This window comes from Peromyscus eremicus, chromosome 1, assembly GCF_949786415.1.
Source record: "Peromyscus eremicus chromosome 1, PerEre_H2_v1, whole genome shotgun sequence".
Taxonomy (NCBI): domain Eukaryota; kingdom Metazoa; phylum Chordata; class Mammalia; order Rodentia; family Cricetidae; genus Peromyscus; species Peromyscus eremicus.
Genome location: NC_081416.1, coordinates 2,785,050 through 2,808,743, shown reverse-complemented (window position 1 = coordinate 2,808,743; position 23,694 = coordinate 2,785,050).

Below are 23,694 nucleotides of genomic sequence, written 5' to 3'. Positions count from 1 at the left end.
TTATCATATCATATCTGTATTCTCCTTTTTTTCTTTTTTCTTTTTCAAAACAAGAACCCTGATTCTCCTTTGTTTAGCTTTTTTCCTGACCATTACCAATAACAACTTATAACCAACCACCCTAAACAATGACAAATATCCATAACCATTGACTGATCAAAAACCATCCACCCCATCTATTGGGAATGTGGGCATTGTGTTCTTAAAATTACTTCCTGCAGTGGTATATTTAGGGGATCCTGAAAAGAAAAATTGGGTCAATTTTCAAGTCCTGGGAGAGGTAGCTGAATTATTTGTTGTTGTTCAGTCTCTGCATAATGGCAAAGTGCAGGGCTTGTCTCAAGTTGTGGCTAGAATAGTCTGTGAGGCTGGATCATCCCAGGTAGCCACCTCAAAATTGTCCTGAGCAGTTTGTAGCACAAAGCTCATCTTTAGGTGGTGTTTTTCAGCTTACTGGCATTATCATAGTCCATGTGGAATCATTGCTGTGGGGCCCCAACATTCTTTTGGAGACTTCAAAGATTGCTGTTCTTTAATTGCTATAGGAAAGAGTTTCCTCCATGATGACAGTAAGTGACTGAACCAAATTTGACATGGGGGCCTGCTAATGGCCCCTCAAAGCATTTCCCAATGGCAAAAGGTTGCCTTGACTGTCCTTTTTAAATCTACATTCATTAGTCCAATGCCTGCCTCTGCCACACCTCTGCATAATCCAGAAGGGAGGGGCATTCTGTTGGGATTATTCTTAGCAAAAACATTGTTTCTAGGAATGCCTTTTTTACAGTCCCTTTTTAGATGACCTTGTTTATCACAATTGAAACATTTGACATTTCAAATTTTCTTCAAATTTCTGGAAATCATCTCTCCTATCCAAGCATCATTATGGTTATGAGATTCAATATTGATTGTATCTCTGATCCATTCCTCCAAGGGATCTTGCCTTTAAAGGCCTAATTATCCTTTTGCATTGTGCATTAGCATTTTCAAAAGCCATCTATTCAATTATTATTTGTCTAGCTTCTAAATTTGGTATTATTCTATTTACTGCTGAAGTCAATCTTTGTAAGAAATCAGTAAAGGTTTCTTTTGGGCCCTGTATAACTTTTATAAGTGACTCAATTTTCTTTCCTACTTCTTCAATTCTTTCCCAAGCATTCAAGGCTGATACACAGCATAAAGCCAGGATGTGGTCATCATATACAGAATGCCTTTCTACATTAGCATAATCTCCCTCCCCAAGAAGTTGGTCTTGGGAGAGATCAATACCTCTAGCCCTACTTCATTGTTCAGTGGTCATAGCCTCATCCTTCCACATGTCCTCCATTTTAATTGGAGACCAGCCTCCAAGACTGCTTAACCAAACCTCTCCAGTCTTGAGGGATAATTCTATTACAAGTTGACCACAAGTTTAACATCCACTTCACAAAAGGTGAGTGCATGCCATATGAGACTATCACTTCCTTGAATCTCATCAAATCTAACATTTGCACAGGAGTCCATTCAGCTCTTACACACTCTGGGGGATATGTATCATTTGGCAGTTCCTATAAGGTTACTGGATAAATTAAGGTTGGTTGTTTAAAAGCCTTAGGGTGTTTCTCTGTAACCTTATAATGCAATGTTGAGATTGGAGAAAGCATCTAGCATCAATGACTGAAATGTGTAGATGCTGCCTATCCTGGGACATGGACACCTGCATTGCTAGAGCTCACTCCTGGCACTGCCAAATCTTGATTCTCTACTTTCTGTGTGTCTACAAGCTAGTGTGGATTTACTGCTGTGGATATAACAAAAAGTTCCAGCCTAATAAAGCAATCAGGACTCTGAACTACTCTAATTCATAACCTCTTCTCTGCCTCTCACTTGCAAAGTGTAGTAGGTTTGTAAGAAGAGTCAGACAACCTATAAATTATTGAAATTTTGATTGTGTTATGGTAAAAGGAAAAAAATAGAGGAAAAACAAAACTGTACTTTGTAGCTAGAGTTTTCCTGCCTGGCCCACAGTCAGGACAAATCTCTCTTACCTGTCAGTCCCACAGCCGCTCAGACCCGACCAAGTAAACACAGAGACTTACACTGGTTACAAACTGTATGGCCATGGCAGGCTTCTTGATAACTGTTCTTATAGCTTAAATTAATCCATTTTCATAAATCTATACCTTGCCACATGGCTCGTGGCTTACCGGCATCTTCACATGCTGTTTGTCATCATGGCGGCTGGCAGTATCTCTGACTCAGCCTTCCACTTCCCAGCTTTATTTTCCTCCTTGTCCTGCCTATACTTCCTGCCTAGCCACTGGCCAATCAGTGATTTATTTACTGACCAATCAGCAACACACTTGACATACAGACCATCCCACAGCAGTACTTTCAGCCATCTTCCATGAAAATTTAAAAACTGGAAAACTAAGTCTATCTTGAATTTAGTTGCTCATCACTTTAAGTTGAGGTTGAGGTTGTAGTCAAAGGGTAAGTTTCAAGGCTGGAGGATGGCTCAGTTGGTTATATTCCTGCTGTGCAAGCTTAAGGACCTGAGTTTGGATCCCTGGCACCTGTGTAAATAAGCCAGACACATAGCCCCATCTGTAACTCAGTGCTGTAGCTTATTGGCTGGTCAGTCTAGCCAATTGGTGAGCTCAGCTTAAGTGAGATATCTATCTCAAAAAACAAGGTACAGAGGCATCAAGGAAGACCCAGTGTTGACCTGTAGCCTCCAATCTCACAAACATGCACATGTGCACATACATACTCACATGAACATGTACATATACCACACACGTATACTTACAAACACACAGGCTTGTATCAAAGAACCACGAAGGCTCTGTAGTCAGGTAAGGATGCAAATTATATGTATGTTAATGTACATATGCCTATGGAATCATTGACAGAATTTAAAACAACAGAAATAAAAGTCAACAATATAGTACTTTGTAGAAAGTGCCTTTCATACAGTAAATATTTCATTCACCTGAAAAGTCCTGTGTGTTAGGATCTGCCTTAGTTAAGTTCCTATTGCTGTGAAGGGACACCATGACCATGGCAACTCTTAGAAAGAAAAACATTTCATCAAAGTGGCAGCTTGTGGTTTCAGAGGTTAGTTCACCCTTGTGGGGAGCATGGCAGCCAGAAATATGGCAGTGTGCAGGCAGACATGGTGCTAGAGAATTGTACATCTTGATCCAAAGGCAGCAGAAAGTGAACTGAGTGTCTAACTGGGAGAAGCTTGAGCAAATGAGACCTCAAAGCCTGCCCCCCAACTTCCTCTAACAAGGCCACATCTACTCCAACAAAACCACACCTCCTAATAATACCACTCCTTTTGGGGGCCATTTCTTTCAAACCACCACAGGACCCATGATTGTCCTCATTTTATAAGTGAAGAAGGGAGCAGTAGAGATTTTGGCTCAAAGTCTGATGAACAAAAGACAGAGCCAGAATTTGAACCCAGTGATTGGACTATAGAGTGCTGTGGAATGTCGTTCTGTATGCTATGAATGTGTGTTGCTCTGATTGGTTGATAAATAAAATGCTGATTGGCCAGTAGCCATGCGGGAAGTATAGGTGGGATAATCAGACAAGGAGAATTCTGGGAAGAGGAAGGCTGAGTCAGGTATCACCAGCCAGACACAGAGGAAGCAAGATGACAAGGCAGAACTGAGAAAAATTAACAAGCCATGTGGCTAAACATAAATAAGAATTATGGGTTAATTTAAGTGTAAGAGCTAGTCAGTAATAAGTCTGAGCTAATGGCTGAGCAGTTATAAATAATATTAAGCTTCTGAGTGATTATTTTATAAGTGGGCCACAGGACTGCAGGGGCCTGGTGGGACACTGGAAACTTCTAGCTATAGTAGAGGCCATGGTGGTAATCAGTCTGTTACACTGTCATTCATCAGATTAGATGTGTTCATTTTCTGAACTTGGAACATCTTTTATCACAGGCCATTTATAATAAATGTATGCTTACACTAAGAAATACAAATACATAAATAAAAACATAAACACCTGAAAGTATCTAATTCTGCTTTGGAAAACATTACCTTTTTATTGTGTATTACCTTGTACCTCAAATCCTTAACATAACTTTACAGATTCAGTCATTTTGCCTTTAATAACTAATTATGAAGTTGTAAAACCTCAAAAGTGTTCATCATCAGTCATAGATTTTAGCTACACCTTGGTGATATTTTAAAAGCATGCTGTATTTATGATTATATCTGGTGTTGGTACTCTACAGTTCTGTTCACTCACCAGGAGATCACCCAAGGAAACACATAATTTTCTTACTGTGCATAAATCTGGTGGGCACATGACAAGTGTGCAGGTTTTAAGGCATCCTGGATTCAGCCCTCAACTCTTCTTTTTGTTGGTCTAATAGCCATGGCTATAACTTACCCATTAAAATCTCAGTTTCTTCCCTTCTGAGATGAGTGTGTAGCAGCAAAAGGGAAAATGTAATCAAATTTCCCCTTTCAGTTTCTGACTCAATGTCAATGTCCCAAAAATGTTTGACTGGATGAACAAATGAATTATTAATGTGGTTTTATGAAAGTATGTTGGTCTGTAGGTACCTCTTTCTATCCCAGTGTTCATTGACATACTCTTTATTAGGTGGGGTCCTTATAGACCACTGTCTATGTAGTTCCTGGTTTTCTCTGTTCCTACCACCTTAGTTCAGTATTGTATCTATAAGCACTGGTTTGTTAGTTGGAAACAGAATTAAAGAATGCCAGTGTTGAAGAGGTCAGTTGGGCAGCCCACCCCTTTCTCTGAAAGTGCGTTATTGTGGGCCAACACAGTAAGGCAGAAGAAGACACACATTCAGCATGAGCACCTCCTGGGGCTGAACCCTGGCTCTACTGCTTGACAGTTGTTCAAGTTCTGAACATTCCTAAGCCTCGATTTCTTTATCTATAAAACCAGGACAGTAATAAAACAACCCCAGAGCTCATATAAATTGAAGATGATTCATGCAAAATGCTGCCTTGATATCTAGGACATGTAAATAGTGAACAATCAATCCATAAACACTTCTTTTTATAGAGGAAGAAAGCCAAGGACAGACAAGATAATTGTACAAGGTCATGGTATCAGCTGATGGCGATGGCCAGTCTCTGACTTTGAGTCCCCTCTACTGAACAACAAGTGTCATTAGATTTCATATGTTCTAGGAATTGCTCTTTGCATGCTTTTTCCTGCCCCAAGATAGCTCTCTCCATGAATGCTGAAGGCAGTTAGACTGGGGAGGGCAAAATTAAAAACCAGACCAAGTCTTTCTTGTTCTGCTGTGATTTGATATTTAAATCTATGAATACAAAGGTGCTTGCTAAGGGGATGACAGCAGGAAGAGAAGTGTGGAAGTGCACGGACACGATCCTCATATGTGCCCTCATTAGGAAGTCAGCAAGATGATGGGGAGGTGGAAAGAAGACTGTTAGGGTATCAGTGAAACAGAAACAGCAGGTGGGGTTTGTGGTGTCCTGGAGCTGGGAACAAGGCTGCAGGGAGGGAGGAAATGGGCAGAGCAAAGGAAATGGAAGCATTGTTAAGCTTTATCCTTTAGTGAGTGATAGGAGATGGGGTCCAACACAAAAGGAGGATTAGCCTTTGTGGAGAGCAAGGTATGAAGAAAGAGTAGGAGGGTGGTGTGTGAGGAGCTCAGAGACTGGGCGCTGGGAGCCTGTGGGAAGATGCTTCTGCTTGCTTGTTTTCTTCTTGACACAGGAAGCAAAATCATCAGCCAAGAGGATTGGTGGGCAAGGGTTTGATTAGATGGAGGAAACTATGAAGTGTGGACCAGGAACATGGCAAATGAATGCCCATTGGGCATTTTTAGAGTCTATTTAGTTTGGTAATCACATATCCTAAGTGAAACAGCATAGTTGGTGAATTTTCCCAGGCACAGATGCCAGCAGGAACTTAACTAGAGTCATAGCATCTTTGGAGGTTCCTTGTCTCATAATGTCATGTCAGGGCTCCTCCTTTTTAAAAAAATATATTTTTAATTTAATTTATTTATATACTGTGGTGATATTGTGTTCCCCAAAATACTGTGCACCCTAATAAACTTATCTGAGGTCAGAGAACAGAACAGTCACTAGATATAGAGACCAGAAAATGGTGGCATACACGCCTTTAATCCTATCACTTGGGAGAAGTAATGGGAGTTTAAAGCCACACTAGAAACAGCCAGGCATAGTGACTCATGCCTTTAATCCCAGGAAGGTGAGGTAGCCGTGGCTTGTTCTACTTCTCTGATCTTCCCGCATTCACCCCAATCCCTGGCTCCAGGTTTGTTTTTATTAATAAGAACTTTTAAGATTTGTGCTACAGCCGGGTGGTGGTGGCGCACGCCTTTAATCCCAGCACTCGGGAGGCAGAGCCAGGCAGATCTCTGTGAGTTCAAGGCCAGCCTGGGCTACCAAGTGAGTCCCAGGAAAGGCGCAAAGCTACACAGAGAAACCCTGTCTCGAAAAACCAAAAAAAAAAAAAAAAGATTTGTGCTACAATATACTATTTTCTTTCTCTGTTTTTACCCTACAGGTCCATTGTGCATATATTATGGCTTCTGGTTTAATGTTTTTATGGGATTCCTGAGTGTACAAACAAGTGAGTTTCTGTCTCTTGGGCTCTTTTCCTTCTCTTTGTTTTGTCCAATTACAACGTGTTATTTTTGATTTATCTTATTATATTTTATTTTATTATTATCCCATAGAAATCTGTTTGTTTTCTAATGAGAGACAGAAAGAGGGTAAATCTGGATGGAGGGGAGGAGGGGACGAGCTAGGAGGAGTAGAGGGAAGGGAAATCATAATCAAGACATGTGAGGAAAAAAAGAGACTATTTCAGTGAAAGGAAGTGATGTCTACATCTTATTTGTGTTACTGCAAACGTCTCATCAGCTGTGTCCCTCTGCCGTCAGTCTTCTGGGACCTCACATTTATGCTGAACAGTTGTAGAATCGGTGTCTCCAGCTCAACCTCTCAGCCACCACCGTGTTACCTTGTGTATTACTCTTGCCCGACCTTAGTCCATTCTCAATGCTGAAGCCAACCTAAGTTAGTCAGTCTCACTTTTCTGCCTTCCCATCTTACCTCAGAGTAAAAGTCAAATCCCTTCTGCTTGTTTCCACCACGATCTGCCGCATGCTAAATGTGTTATCCTCCGCTGCCTCTCTAACAATTGTAGGAGAACTGTCCATACAGTCAATCCAGTATCAATAAAGTTTCCTTGAATCAAAGGACAGAGTCAGCAATTGGCTGACGGGGGATTAGCCATAAAGTTCTTGGAGGACTTAGGAGGGTGGCTAGAGAGGACAGGAAGAGAGGAGAGAGGAGTTCTGGGGAATTTCTAGTGGTTTGGGGAAAATGTAGAGAGAGGATCAGCCAATCACTCTGCTTTCCTTGGATTTTTCAGGTCATTATTTCAATTTCTGATTCTCGAGATTTTATTATACTGGAACAAATCAGGTAATTGTTGCATCTGACAGCCGCCTCTGGCGCCCAACAGGTGGCACTATTAAACCATGCCGAGGTGGTAAACCCATCCCGCCACCCCGACTGCTGCAGCAGCGGCCAGCGTTCTCTCCCTTCCCACAGACCCTCCACACCTGGTTTTCTGTTTATCCCTTGCAATTTCTCAACAGCAGCCTTCTGCTGCTGCCCGCCCCTGGCCCCAATATGCCTCTGGGGTTAGTCACCCTACCACCAGCCAGTGCCCTCACTTCCTGCCATGTGGGCCTTTCTCCCCAGAATGCCAACCCAGGCCAGCTCAACCAGTTCGAGACCGTCTTGCGGCTCAGGCTCTTACTGATGCTGCCACTGCCACAAGCCTCCAAGGGCCCGGGTGTGCCCAGTCTTGCAGTGGTAGCCAATGGAGTAACGCCCAGTCAGCCACCCCTGCCAATGATGGCAGATAGGCATTGCTATCCCACGCTGCATCTCAGCCACATGAATTTCTCCTACTGGTTTCCTTATGTTAGCTCTTCAGACAGCCCATGGCATGTGAGCAGCCACGTTGATCTCCAGCCCAAGTGTGCAATTCGTACAGCTCAGGGCACCCCTCTACATACTCTCCATGCAAGCAGCAGCAGGTGCCCACAGCCTGGCCCATGCAGCACAGAAGCAACCCGCTGAAACCAACACCTGCAACCTTGCTAATCTGGGTGCCTGGGCACTCCACTGCTACCCACCATAGTGCCACCAGTACTGTTGGCTACCCTCCTCCCACTCCCCTGATCCCTGCACATCTCGACCTATGCTGTCAGCATCATCAGATGTAGTAAGACACTTGAGTATTTTTAAACAGGGAATTAGCATATTAAAAGGTGGGGGGAGAGTATTTCCCACGTTAAGAATTGGGAGTATCACAATTCAGGGAGTTAGGACCCTGTTTACTGCTACTATGGATGGCTTGCAAATGGGAAAAAAAATAAATGATGGCATAAACAACTTAGCTGGGATTGACATAATGTCGATCATAATTATTATCAGTTTGGTAATTCATATTTTATCCTTAAAAAGTGGTTTGATAACTGTGCCAAATATGATAATTTGACTGATAAGATACAAGCTTTAGAAAGATTTACTTTTAACGAGACACAAGCCTTAGAAAAACTTACTATTGATAAGATACAAACTTTAGAAAGACTTAGTACTGGTAGGGTACAAACCTTAGAAAAAAATCTACTAATGAAAAATTTAAAAAAAATCTGACTGATAAGATACAAGCCTTAGAAGAACTTACTATTGATAAGATTCAAACTCTAGGAAGACTTTCTACTGATGAGATACAAGGCTTAGAAAGACCTACCAAAGAAGATATGAAAAGTACTCAGACACAGAGGAATTTAGAACAGAACCTTCCACACCATTGCAGTATGAAGCTAAAGAGGACTGGCTTAAGGTTGCCAAACTTAATTTATCCAGTTACCATACAGGAATGACCACAAGATTATAGGCACCCCCGAGGCTATGCAAAAATTAACTGGGATCCTGAATGTTAGATTTGAAGAGATTTAAGGAAGCAGTTGTTTTATATGGTATGTATTCACACTTTGTGAAACAGATATTAAATTCATGGGCAATTCAGGATTATTCTTCAAGACTCTAAAATAAAGAATGCTGCTCAGAGAAATTGTAAAAGGTATTATCAAGAATGGTCACAGACTGTTCAGATTGTGCATGAGCAAGGCATAACAGCTGATGAGCTTCCAAAGGTATCAACAGCTCTACCTTTAAAATGGCTGACTGACAAAGCTGTCTGGGTGGAACAGTGGCCTTTGGCATCAGAAAAATTAAAGGCCCTAGAACAGCTGGTCCAGGAGCAGCTAAATGCTCAACATATTGAAGAATGTTCTAGTCTTTGGAATTATCCTATATTTGTAATTAAAAAGAAATTTGGAAAATAGAGAATATTAACAGATTTAAGAGCTATAAATAAGGTGATTCAACAAATGGGCTCTTCACAGCCTGGAATTCCTTGCCTTTTTGTTACCTAAAGGATCCTCTATCATAGTGATTTATTTAAAAGACTGCTTTTTTACTACACCTTTACAAGAACAGGATGGAGAAAAATTTGCCTTTAGAATGCCTACTTATAATAATTCGCAGCCTGTTAAAAGGTATCAGTGTAAAGTTCTTACATAAGGAATGTTAAACAGCCCCACCTTGTCTCAATGCTTTGTATGACAGTCATTGGAAATATTTGTAAACAGTTCCTTCAATCTATAATTTACTATTATATAAATGATACCTTACTAGCTGATTCAGACTCAGTTACCTTAGAAAAAGTGTTTGAAGAAACAAAGAAAAGTTTGCCTTGTTGGGGAATACAAATTGCTCCTGAAAAAAATACAAAGAGGAGATTTTATTAATTACCTGGGATAGAAGATAGGTTTACAAAAAATTCAACTACAGAAAGTACAAATCAGGACATATCAATTATGAGCTCATCATGATTTCAAAAATTGCTGGGAGATATTAACTGAGATAAGCCCACAATCAGATTACCAACTCATGAACTAAGTAATTCAAACCTTACAAGGTGAGAAGGACATAAATAGTCCAAGAAAATTATCATCTGAGGTTGAGAAAGAATTGGCTTTGATAGAAAAGAAATCACAGGATGCACATGTGGATCTGTGGATCACTTGGATCCAGAGCTTGATTTTATTCTGGTTATGCTACCCTCTATGCACTCTGCTACAGAAATTCTTATGCAGAGAGAAGATAATATTTTTAGAGTGGATATTTTTGTCACACAAACAGAGTAAAAAATTAAATGCCTATGTAGAAGAGATTTCTGAATTGACTCTGAAAGGAAAAGTGAGACTTCATCAATTGGCAGGAATAGGCCCAGAAAAAATTGCAGTACCTTTTACTAACACTGAATTTCTTATTATGGACAGAAAATGAACATTGGCAAAGAGTGTGCAGTAATTTTTTGGGAGAGATTAGCAACAAATATCCCCAAAGCAAAAGATTTCAGTTTATAAAGAGCCCTAATTGGACTTTTCCTCACATTGTACAGGGAACACCAATTTCTGGAGCTCCTAAATTCTATACTGATGCAAACAAGGCAGGAAAGACAGGCTATACATCAGGAAATTTATGGAAAGTGGCTCAAAGCCCTTATGATTCTGCTCAAAAGGCAGAATTTTATGCTATTCTCATGGTATCATTAGATTTTCCAGAATTGGAAATCGAATATAGTTACTGACTATCAATATGCAGAAAGAGTTATTTTCCATATTGAACTGCTGAACTTATTCCAGATGATTCATAATCAACGTTGTTATATATTCAATTACAAGAAATGATAAATAGAAATCATCCCTTGTATATAACACATATCAAATCCCATAGGGGTCTACTAGGCCCTCTAGCACAAGGTAATGACGAAGTTGATCAGCTATTGGTAGGAAGTATGCTAGAAACCTCAGAATTTCTTTAGAAACACCATGTTAATAGCAAGGATTTAAAGAAAGATTTTTCTATCACTTGGCAACAAGCAAAGGAAATTATAAGGAAATGCCCCACCACCTACAAGAAGTAATCCTAAGGGTACTCAAAGAAGTGAAATTTGGCAAATGGATGTGTTTCATTTTTCTGAGTTTAGGAAATTAAAGTTGTATACCATACCAGAGATACATATTCAAGATTTTAGTGAGCAACTGCTTTGAGTTCTGAAAAGGCTAATTCTGCAATCACACATTTATTAACAGTTATGGCCATTGTTGGAATGCCTATGCAAATTAAGACTGACAATGTTCCAGCATATGTCTCTAGTAAAATTAAACAGTTTTTTTGCATATTATAACATAATGCATATTGCAGGTATACCACACAATCCTATACGGTAAGAAGTTATAGAAAGATCTGATCATACTTTCAAAGATATGCTTAATAAACAGAAAGGGGTAATAAAGACCCCCAGAGATAGATAACACAACACTTTATTAATTTAAAAATTTTTAAATGCTAATGAAAAAGGAACAACAGCTGCAGAGAGACACTGGATAGTAGAAAAAAAAAACAGATGAATTAAATCAGGCTGTTGTAGCTAGAGTTTTCCTGCCTTGCCCACAGTCAGGACAAATCTTTGTCACCCGCCAGTCCCACAGCTACTCAGACCCAACCAAGTAAGCACAGAGACTTATATTGGTTACAAACTGTATTGCCGTGGCAGGCTTCTTGCTAACTGTTCTTACAGCTTAAATTAATTCATTTCCATAAATCTATACCTTGCCACATGGCTTGTGGCTTACCAGGATCTTCACATGTGGCTTGTCATGGTGGTGGCTGGCAGTGTCTCCCTCACCCAGCTTCCTGTTCTCTCAATTCTCCTCTCTGTTAGTCCTGCCTATACTTCCTGCCTGGCCACTGGCCAATCAGTGATTTTATTGACCAATCAGCAACACATTGACATACAGACCATCCCACAGCAGGCTGTATATTTGAAGGGTGTATTAACCTCAGAATGGAAACCAGGATATGTGTTACATTGGGGTTTTTCTATGGATACCATCAAGATTGATAAAGATTGTACTTGAACAAGAGAGACCTCTTGGTTAGGAGAGTCAATATTTAATCAAACAGTGTGTCAGTTCAACCTGATAGAAAGGGAAACTCCCCAAAGTTAGGATTGGGGCAGAGTTTTGTTTTTGTCTTTCCAGGAGAATAAAAGCATCCAACTAAGGAGTCTGAAGACCACTGGACAAATGAGACATCTGAAGAAGAAGGATGAATCATCCAGAGAAAATGCTCCAAGAAAAAGAGTAAATAGGTCTTGTATCAGGAATCTTAGAGGTCTTATTAATAAAATCAAATCTGGAGCCAGTTGTTGGGGTGAATGCTAGAAGATCAGAGAAACAGAACAGGCCACAGCTAACTTCACCTGGCCAGTTCCTCAGCTGGTCTTATTTCCTTAGACTGGAGGCCTCTCAGCTGAACTGTGCTGCTCAAAAGCCTGAAAGCTTAACCAGCTTAGTTCCTGGGTTTCACGCCTTATATACCTTTCTACTTTCTGCCCTCACTTCCTGGGATTAAAGGCTCACTTCATGGCATTAAAGGCATGAGTCACCATGCCTGGCTGTTATCAATGTGGCCTTGAACTCACAGAGATACAGACAGATTTCTGCCTCTAAATGCTAGGATTAAAGGCATGAGTGCCACCATTTTCTAGCTTCTGTATCTAGTGGCTGTTCTGTTCTCTGACCCCAGATAAGTTTATTAGGGTGCACAATATTTTGGGGAACACAATACCACCACAAGGTCTAATGATATAGCCCACTTAAAACTGGATAAAATTTCATAAATCTTCCCAGATGCTTGTCTCTACTGTTCTCTTCAGATGCTGTGGGATGGTCTGTATGTCAAGTGTGTTGCTGATTGGCCAATAAATAAATCACTGATTGGCCAGTGGCCAGGCAGGAAGTATAGGCGGGACAAGGAGGAGAATAAAGCTGGGAAGTGGAAGGCTGAGAGAGAGACACTGCCAGCCGCCACGATGACAAACAGCATGTGAAGATGCCAGTAAGTCACGAGCCACAAGGCAAGGTATAGATTAATGGAAATGGATTAATTTAAGCTGTAAGAACAGTTAGCAAGAAGCCTGCCATGGCCATACAGTTTGTAACCAATATAAGTCTCTGTGTTTACTTGGTTGGGTCTGAGCAGCTGTGGGACTGGCAGGTGAGAGAGATTTGTCCTGACTGTGGGCCAGGCAGGAAAACTCTAGCTACATTCAGGCATATAAGGTAAATGGTCTTTTTGTAGTCCCAATTCAATTAAAAATTAAAGCTGGCTTTGGAGTTGGAGTGTGGCTCTCTCCTTCTCTAAATCCAAGCATACTCGTTAAAGGAAAATCCAAATCTGATATATGCTGCTCATGATATTTAATATATTTAAGTTTCCTATAGTGAACCATTACCATATGTAACAGTGACCCTTGCAGTATCCAAAAGGATGTTGGGGCCCCAAAATGGTGAATCCACCTGGATTGTGGTAATGTCACTAAGCTGACAAACACCACCCAAAGCTCAGCTTTGGACTACAAACTGCTCAAGACAACTTCAAAGCAGTTAGCTACAATGGTCCAGCCTGGTAGACTCCTCTAGTCAGGACTTCAGATAAGCCTTACACCTTCCCATCACACCAAACCTGGACACCAGCAGCTAGCTCTCCCAGGTCTTGACCATTATTTCAATTTTTTCAGAGTTCCCTAAAGGAGCCATCAGCCCCAAACAACAGGAAGTAATTTTAAGAACATGATGCCCACATTCCCAAGGGATGGTTGGGTGGTTTTTGATCCTTCAATGGATATCGGTCATTGTTGAGGGGGTCATTGTTACAAGTTGTTATTGTTCATGGCCAAGGAGGAAACTACACAAAGGAAATTAGATTCAGAGATCTCATTCTGAAAAGAAAAAGGAGGGATATAGAAATGACAGGATAAAGGGGTAGATTACTCAATCTACTTTCAAAGTAAAAAAGCAACTAACTAGTCTCAAATATTTCACATTGGTATGGATTTTTGTACATTGATACAAACTGAAGCTTATTTTTGTTATACTGTATATGTTTCTACTCTTGTTTATGATGTTATTGTATATTGATACAAATTTAAGGTTATTTTTGTTATACTGTATTATATGTTTCTACTTCTTATTTAAGGTATTGTACCTATGCAGCTCATTTAAAAATGTAATGTTTTAGTCCTTGAAAGCTATTTAGGAGAATAAAGAAATACAGGTTAATAGTCATCTATAACAATCAAACTTATAGTCATGTTGGGTATGTTGTCAAAGTCATACAGAGATATATTTTAGATGGATAGGTGGTCTTCAAACACTTCAAAGACCTGCAGATTATGACATTTAAAATATTTTAGTAGCCTAAGGCTTTTCATGACAGTGAGACATGTCTGCTCCTGGCAGCACTAATTTACTTCAAAAAAGGATGATGGGATTCAAAGAACCTCCATATGGAGTTTCCTTTCTTCGTGGGAAAAGTTAGCCATTTGGGAAAGAAACTGCCCTTGCCTTGACTGCTGAAAGTATGCTGCCCAAACTGGACAAGCAGTTCACAAAAGAAAGCACCTGCTAAGCTTTTTCAGGACAAGGTAGGACAGTTTTTCAAAATTCCTGCTTCATAGAAAAATCCTTTAGATATTCTAGGCCTATAGGCCAAAGATGGATGCCTCAATGTTGCTCTTACCACCTTGTCTCCCAAGTGACAATGGACTGACTATGTCCCTTAATAAGCCACAAGCTAACATAAACCCTTCATATTAGTTATTAGTAACAGAAACAAGGAAAGTGGGTGTTAGTAATATAGAAACTGGTACCAAGGAGTGGGGCTCTTGCTGTGATAACTGTATCTGGTTCTTAGACTTTTAGAACTGGTTTCAGAATGAACGTGGAAGACTTTGGGGCTATAGGATAGAGAGGCTCTAGAATACTGTAAGCAGAGCTTACTAGTAGGACTATTTTGGTAGATGTTTAAAAGACCAGAATACTGAAAAAAATGTGGACTGTGAAATCTTGTTCCATGAAGTTATGCAAGGCAAAGGGACTATACCAAGAACTAGGCTAAAGATCATCTGTATTACATTCTGGCAAAATCCCTGGCTATGTTTTGCCCATGTAGTGCAAAATTCTGGGAGGCTTACTAAAAAGGAAATGGAATAATTTGTGTGGCAGAGGAAATTTCAGGATTGGATATTATTTAGGCTGCATCATGGTGACTGCTCACCTCTTTTACTTAAGTCCACAATAGAAAAAAGCAACAGGTATAGAGGAATGATCCTGTGTTGTGGAATATTTAACTATATAAAGATGTGTTACATTGGTTTATACCTTAACTGTATAAAGGCAGAGCTGGAGGGCAGAAAGAATAAATAGGAAGAGAAATCTAGGATCAGGAAGAAGAAGAGAAGGAGGAGGAGGAGAGAATGAGGGAGACGCCTGGGGCCAGAAGCCAGGCAGCTGACAGCCAGACATGAGAAGCAGTGGAAGTAAGACATACAGAAGGAAGAGAGGTGATAAATCCTGAAGTGAAAGAAAGATAGAGAGAAACAGGTGAATTTAAATTAAAAGAGGCAGAAACGAACCTAAGCTAGGCCAGGCATTCAAAACTAATAAGTCTCCATGTCATGATTTAGGAGCTGGTTGGTAGCCCAAAAAGAAAAAAGCCTGGTACATTTGGCATTCCAATGTGGAGCCTGTAATTCCCACACAGGGCCTGATAAAAAAGGGGAAAAAATGGATGCAGCTCCCTTAAAAGTCTCTGCCATACAGTGAGCCCTTGAGCAGCAAGTATGTTAAGTAGAAACAAGGAGCTAAGTAAAAATGTCTGCCACAGTGGGGCACCAACTTCCTAGACCTATAGTTCCAGGTCACGTACCTCTGAACCAGGCCTCTAACTTAAGGCTTGGCTCTCAAAGATGTGAGAAGGGGGTGGGACCAGCCACCAAAGCCATGACAGAGGACCCAGCAATAGTTTAGCAGTTTGTTTTGCTCATGCAGACAGAAAAATGCTAGAGATATGTAGCTAGAGTTTTCCTGCCTGGCCCACGGTCAGGGCAAATCTCTCTCACCTGCCAGTCCCACAGCCACTCAGACCTGATCAAGTAAACACAGAGACTTTTATTAGTTACAAACTGTATGGCCGTGGCAGGCTTCTTGCTAACTGTTCTTATATCTTAAATTAATCCATTTCCATTAATCTATACCTTGCCACATGGCTCGTGGCTTACCGGCATCTTCACATGCTGTTTGTCATGGCACGGCTGCCAGTGTCTCTCTCTCAGCCTTCCACTTCCCAGCTCTATTCTCCTCCTTGTCCCACCTATACTTCCTGCCTGGCCACTGGCCAATCAGTGATTTATTTACTGACCAATCAGCAACACACTTGACATACAGACCATCCCACAGCAGAGATAGGCAGTAAAACAGGCTCAGACAGAAAAAGCAAAAAACTAAAAACAAACCTCTAAACAGGTTTACACTGTTTAAACATGTACATAGGCTTAAGAAGGAAAAGGAAATGGGTATAGACAGACATATAAAAAAGTAAATAGTTTATAAATAATAAAAAAGAATAAGTCATGTAGAGATGAGAAATACACTCCCTGTATGTCTGTACGTATATGATGTTTTGATTTTGAATTTTTTGAATGCTGATGAGCTAATGACAGCTGCTGGGAGAGATGGGATTGTGAAAGGGACTGCTGAATTAAACCAGCCTATATACTTCAGGAATGCTTTAACTTTCAAGTGGAAGTTAAAAAATGTATTGCTCTGGGGAAGAGGTTATACTTTTGTTTCCACAGGAACTGAAAGGCTATTGATCCATTCAAGGTTAATAGTGATCAGGTTTTATTGAGGAAGAGCCCCTAAAAATCTGGTTACAGACATAAAGAAATAAACTAAGAAAAAAAACTACAAGACAGCTTCAAGACTACTGGCTGAGATGGTCCAGCCTCACAGACTATTATAGCCAGGACAGCAGATAAGCCTTGTTCCTTGTGCTTCCCTTTGCACAGAGACTGTACCACAAATGTTATGGCTAGTTTTCCCAGGACTTGACCATTATTTCAATTTTCTCAGGTTCCCTAAAAGATGCCATCATCCCTAGACAACAGGAAGCAGTCTAGAGAACACAACATTCACATTCCCAAGAGGTGGAGGTAGGTGGTTTTTGGTTATTTCGTGGGTTATGAATATTTGTCATCATTTATTGGTGATATAGGAATATAAAAAGACAACTATTAACCTCAAATATATTGATACAATTTTAAATTGTTTTTGTTATACTGTATATATGTTTCTATTCTTGTTTGGGGTATTGTGCTTATTATGCATCTCATTTACAAATGTCATATATAATTGAGAAATGCAGGTTAGTCGTTAGTTCTACTGACTTGTTTTGTGTGTCAACTTGATATAAGTTGATCAGAGGAAGGAACCTCAGTTGAAGAAATGCCTCAATGAGAACCAGCTGTAAGACATTTTCTCAATTAGTGATCAATGAGGGAGGACCCAGACAATGGTGGGTGGTGTCATCCCTGGGCTGCTGATCCTGGGTTCTGTAAGAATGTGGGCTGAGCAAGCCATGGGAAGCAATCCAGTAAGCAGCACCCCTCCACGGCCTCTGCATCAGCTCCTGCCTCTGGGATCCTGCCTTGTTTGAGTTCCTGTCCTGACTTCCTTCCATGATGAATAGCACTGTGGAAGTATAAGTTGAATAAACCCTTTCCTCCTAACTTGCCTTTTGGTCACCGTGTTTTGCCACAGCAATAGAAACCCTAAGACATTAGTCATCTATAGTAATCAAACTTGTAGTCATATTAGTTATGTTTTTAAGGTTAAACAGATATATTTAGATAGATAGACTGTCTTCAGATACTTAAAAGACCTACAGAATATGGCATTTAAGATGTTTAATAACCAGAGACTTTTTGTGACAGTGAGACATGTCTGTTCCTGGCAGCACCAATCTACTTCAGAGGAGATGATGGACATTGAAGTAACTTCATATGAAGTTCACTTTCATTGTGGCCTTGTTAACCACTGGGCATGAAACTGTCCTTGCCTACACTGCTGACAGTATGCTGTCCAAACTGCATGCAGGACACACAGGAAAGTGACTGACAAACTTTGCCAAAACAAGGTGGGACAGTCCTTCAAAATTCCTGCTTTATAGAAAAGTCTGTCTGTTATTCTAGGCCTGTAGGCTGAAGCTGGGTACAGGCAGTCAGAGGTCTGTCATTTCTATAGTTTTGGAAGTGGCTTGCACTATACTTTCTGTTTACTCAGGTAATATTATATTCTTCCGGTCTTTGGTGTAGTTGAAGACTAGTTAGTTATAGTTTTTCTTAGTTGTGATAGAAGGCAAATTAGGTACAAAACTTTGGACTCACCAAGATAAGACTAATAATGGAGTATTTTCTCTGAGTTTGTCAAATACAAATGGACTGGATATTGTAAATCCTTACTTGATAATTGTTCTTGTATACAGTTTTACTATGTTAAAGTTAAAACCCTTCATTTTTTCTTTAAACAAAAAGGGGGAAATGTTGTGGAATAGAATTTAAACTGTGTAAAGATGTGTTACTGTTGTTTATGCTGCATTTGTTTAACTATATAAGGAAGTGTATTTAATTATGTAAAGATGTGTTTCATCTGTTTCACCTTGCCTGCCTAAGATACTTGATTGGTCTAATAAAAATCAGAGCAGCCAATAGCTAGGCAGGAGAGGGATAGGCAGGGCTGCCAGGCAGAGGGAATAAATAGGAGGAGAAATCTGGGAGAGAGAGGAATGAGAGAAGAAAGGCAGAGAAAGAGGAGAGGGACATGCCTAGGACAAGAAGCCTGGCAGTTACCAGCCAGCCAGCCATGAGGAGTAGTGAAAATTAGTTGTATAGAAAGAAAAGGTTAAAAAAAAAAAAAAAGGCTAAAGGTAGATAAAGAGAAACAGATTGATTTAAAATGAGCTAGCCAGAAACAAGCCTAAGCTAGGCTGAGCATTCAAAACTAATAGTAAGTTTCAGTGTCATGATTTGTGAGCTGGTTGGTAGCCTAAAAGAAAAAGCCTGGAAGAATACTGTAAGGTAGTCTTCTCTGAGATAAAAAGTTCACATTTGAGGGAGGCTCCTTAAGACGTAGGATGTTTATGTGGTGACAAAACACTCCATCCTCCATCCCTTAACCTCAGGAAATAAACAACTCAATAGCCTCAAGAAGTCCCTGAATTTTACCAGATTGGCTACGCCTTTCTTTCCTGAGAACATATTCACAGCAGGGACTGCTGAGAGTCACTCTCAGACAGACTGAACTGCCTGGAAGAAGCAGACACTGGCTGAGCTGAGAGGAAGGACACTCCAATCTGTTGAGCTGCCTACAGGCAGTGCTGTGTGCTCTTTTTGCAGCTTTCGTGAGCTGTCACCCATGCTGGAGCAGCCTTTGGTAACACAGATGACTTGGGGTTGTTTCTGCCTTTGTAAAGAGCCCCTCTACTCCTATTCCAGTAAGTAACCACAGTAAAGCCCATGGTCCACTGTCATTGGTTCCCTTTCTGGAGTGAGACATTTGTTCATATCCTCTCAGGAAGTGTCACACAACAGATGCACAGCTTGGTGAAGGAAGGTGCAGGGCACGGAGAGAACAAAAAAAAAGCAGCTGTAACTGTTAAGTAGATTAGCACTGCCAAAGAAAAACCTAGCACTCTGGCCTGGGACAATAGGAGAGGTTAACTTGAAGGCCTGACCACACCTATCAAAGTCACAAAATTATGAAAAGAAAAGAGCTGAGATTGTCTGACAGGCCCCTCTGCTAAAAACCAACTGTATAGGAAGTGTTTTCTTAAATTCAGCTTTCAAAGTTCACAGAAGCTGCTGCAACTGTGGGTCAGGGGTCAAAGCAACATATCGAGCTAGCAACACAACTTTGTGGCTTTGTAGGCATAAATGATGCAAGATTAAAGGATCATGGAGGCCTGCACCAAGGTTTCAGAAAATTGCTGAGGGTGAGCAATGTGTAGCAGATTCAGATTTCCTGCAAGGAGGTGTGATGGCTAACGTTATGTTAATGGCTAACTTTATGTTTAAAAGTTTAAAATCTTTGTGCTTAAGAGAACTATCAAGCAAAATTAGGCCTCCAAATGTTAAGAGCAACTAAGGGTTAAATTTTTACTACTGTTTCTGCTTCTGTAAACAAGCTTGTTTTGCTGGAGAGGAACCTTTGTTGAGGAAAACAAATTGCAACTGTGTGCTTTGCCTTTATAAACCCCTGGCTGAGGTGGCTGGATACTGTTCAGGAGTCCTGGCACCAGCATCTGAACAAAAGCCTCTTCTGTTGCTGTGACCAAACACCATGGTCAAAAAGCGAGTTGGGGAGGAAAGGGTTTCTTCAGCTTATACTTCAGCATTGCTGTTCATCACTGAAGAAAGTCAGGACAGGAACTCAAACAAGGCAGGATCCTGGAGACAGGCGCTAATGCAGAGGCCATGGAGGGCTGCTGCTTACTGGTTTGTCTCATGGCTTGCTCAGCCCACATTCTTACAGAACTCAGGACCAGCACCCCAGGGATGGCACCACCTCCATGGTCTGGGTCCTCCCTCATTGATCACTAATTGAGAAAATGTCTTACAGCTGGATCTTATTGAGGCATTTTTTTCAACTGAGGCTCCTTCCTCTGATGACTCTAACTTGTGTCAACTTGACACACAAAACCAGCCAGTACACTTGCCCAAGATAAAAACTATGAGTACAGCAGGCAGTGGAGATGAAGGGTTCAGAGCTGCCCCAGATCTGTAAGAGCCCATTTGATTTCATCAGAAGCTCCAGACACCAGACCTTATCTGTTAAACTGAGAAGGAAAACAAACCTCTCTTGTTAGTTGCTTCTTGCTAGATGTGTGGTCAGGGCCATGTGAAAATAAGTAACATGCCATCTTTTTAAGTGAGGTCCGCATGTGGGAAGCACTCACTTCCCCTAAACCAAATCCATCAGCACCTTTGCCTGCTGTGATCTGAGTTTCTCCCAGCATCTGTTACTGTGAATTCAGACCACTGTTTACTTGTTATTGTCTATCTCTACAGCCCTGATAGATACACACTCCACAGAGCCTAAGTAAGTAGCAATGCTAGCATCACTGATAATCAGCACTCAAAGGAATGCTCCCTAATATGCATTATCTTAGAGCTTTTTGTACCATTAGAAAAGGCTATTCATGGTAACATGGAGAAATCATTCAGAAAGTGGAAACTAGGACATTATGAAATGACCTACCAATTTATATGATAACTGAACCAGTTTAAACTAGCTTCTTGTAATGTACTGTATTTCAAATGTTTTCTTAAAAAAAACTTAGGTCAAAAAGGAAATGAAATATTTTAATTGCAGAATGTACTGAAGCAGAATATATTAAAACCAAAAAAAAAAACAAGTAAAGTTGAAGGAAGAATTTAGTTAATAAAAATTAAAGTCAAAGTGAATGCCATATGAACAGAAAAAATAGAATATATAAATTTCTGTGGCAGTAGCTTAATAAAACTAATAAAAGAGGAGAGCCTGATGGCCAATATAAATAAACATGGGAAATAAGCTGAGATGTGGAAGAAATTAAGTTGTACTTGGCATGCATGCACACTAAGAGCACTGGCACTCTGCCTGAAATTTCTAGTTTTACAGCAAAATAAATCCCAGATGGGTGAACATGTATGAGTAAAAACTGAAACAAGAGAAGTATGTAAAGAAAACAGGAAACTGTTAATAATTTTGGAGTGAGGGAGGCTTTTCTAAATAAGATAAAACCCAAAGCCATTAATAATAAGACTGATAATTTTGATTGAATAAAGTTTACAACTTTTATATTGCAAATATGAGATTAGACAAAAATATAAACAACAAACTGCAATAGTTTTGCCAAATATGTGACTGGAAGAGAGCAAATTTCTCCACTATTAGAAGAATTTGTACAAATAAACAAGAAACAAACCCTTAGAAAACATTCCTAAAAAAATCTCATCCATAGAAAACATACACACAGCCAAAAGTGCACAAAAGGCTATTTAAACTTTTTGGTAGTTAATGAAAAGCAAATAAAAATAACAAAGGCCTTTACTCGTGTGTGTGTGTGTGTGTGTGTGTGTGTGTGTGTGTGTGTGTATGTATTGCATGTGTGTATTTTTGTGTGTATGTATGTATTGCATGTGTGTGTATGTATATATATGTGTGTGTTTGTGTATGTATGTGCATGTGTGTGTTTTTTGTGTGTATGTATGTGTATGTGTGTTTATGTATATGCTTGTTTATGTGTATATGTGGAAGCTGGGGTCAACTCTGGTCTTGCTCCATGGAATATTCTCTGATTTGGTTTTTGATACTTGGTCCCCCACCTGACACAGACTAGGCTAAGCTGGCTGGCCAGCAAGCCCCAGGGATTTGCCTATCTACACCTCCACAGCGCTGAGATTACAAACACACAACACCGTGCCTGCTTGGGATTTTTTTTTAATATATGGATTCTGGAGATCAAATTCAGGTCCTTATGTTTGTGCAACAAGCACTTTATCAACTCAGTTCTCATCAAAGGTCTTCATTCTGATAGAAAATATGTGTGCCCTTCCCCATAGCTGGTGGCATTTTCCATCATTATTTACTCTCCTTCCCAGGACAAGCCTACCTGTGGTCTCATGGCATGGAAGAACATAGCCCATATCTGACCACACTGAAAAAGCCTATACATGTTCTAAATATTGCATCTGTTTCTTTAGCCCAAGAGCAACATGTTCACAGCAGGTCCTATTCCTTCAGCATGAAATCAGCTGGTGGGTCAGAGACAGAGCCACCCTGATGCCATTGCAGCCAAAATATAATGTAAGCAACAGATAAACCTTAATTTTTATAAGCCAATGACATTTGAAGGCTATTGGTTACCATCACATAACTTAGCAAAAAGTTTGCATTGGTATGCCTCTGATTCCAGTGATAGAGTGACCCACATGATGGTCATATTCTGCCATTAAACAGCAGGATAGTATTTCACTCAAATCATTACTTTTTCTCTATAGTGTTCCTAAGGAATATATATATTCCACAATGCTCAATCCATTTTTGCTATTAGAGTTCTAATAGCAAAATTGTATTAATAGCTATAATTAATAAGACAAATCAAACTGGGCATCATTTGATAAATATGCTTTATTTTCCTTTTATGGCTTCTCTTATTACTATAAAAGTAACTTGTGTTTACCTATGAAAATTGAGATCACAGGTATGTATGAAGAGGGAAATAAAAGCCACTTGTAAACACTCCATTGCTGCTCTTTAGGTAGATTTCCTTTGAATTTTATGCTCCTCTATTACAAATAACATTGTAAATTCTCCATAGACATTTTCAATGGCCACATAATATTCTCAAGTGTCATAGTTTCAGGTCCATATCCTTTATAATTGCTACCCAAGTTACTCAACTTATAAATTTTATAGAAAGCATGTTAATTTTAGAAAAATATTAACCGCCCCATTTTCCCATGAAACAGCTTTACTACCCCCTGTGGCCCAGCCTGCTCTGACAGATTTAGTGTCCTCCGAGTTCATGCTCTTTTTATCATTTCTCTATGGAAAATTGCAAAATGGCAGTAGCCCTGGTAAGTTACTGCAGTGGCTTAAATGAGAAATGTCAC